Genomic DNA, 317 nt, shown 5'->3' on the forward strand with positions numbered 1-317 from the left:
ATCTTCTTTGGCCCAAAGAGCTGAAGCTAGTGAACCCCAACAATGGCAATACCAACAATTCCTTGCTATTTGATTGTGTCCAACATTTTGCAAAGTGCTTCCCAGAATCTGCTCCCATTAACCCGGGTTAACTTCACAGATATTTAACAGTCTCATGATAACTCCATTTGTTTTAATTCAAAGATCTATGGAAGGATGTCATTGATTTTCATTGAGCTTCTCCCCTATACTCTTAGGGGTAATTCTAAACTATCACTAGCAGAAACTGGTCATGGCTGGACTCCACTGACCAGGATAGCCAGTTCTGGTAGTCAGAA

This window comes from Chlorocebus sabaeus, chromosome 17 (genome assembly GCF_047675955.1).
Source record: "Chlorocebus sabaeus isolate Y175 chromosome 17, mChlSab1.0.hap1, whole genome shotgun sequence".
Classification (NCBI taxonomy): domain Eukaryota; kingdom Metazoa; phylum Chordata; class Mammalia; order Primates; family Cercopithecidae; genus Chlorocebus; species Chlorocebus sabaeus.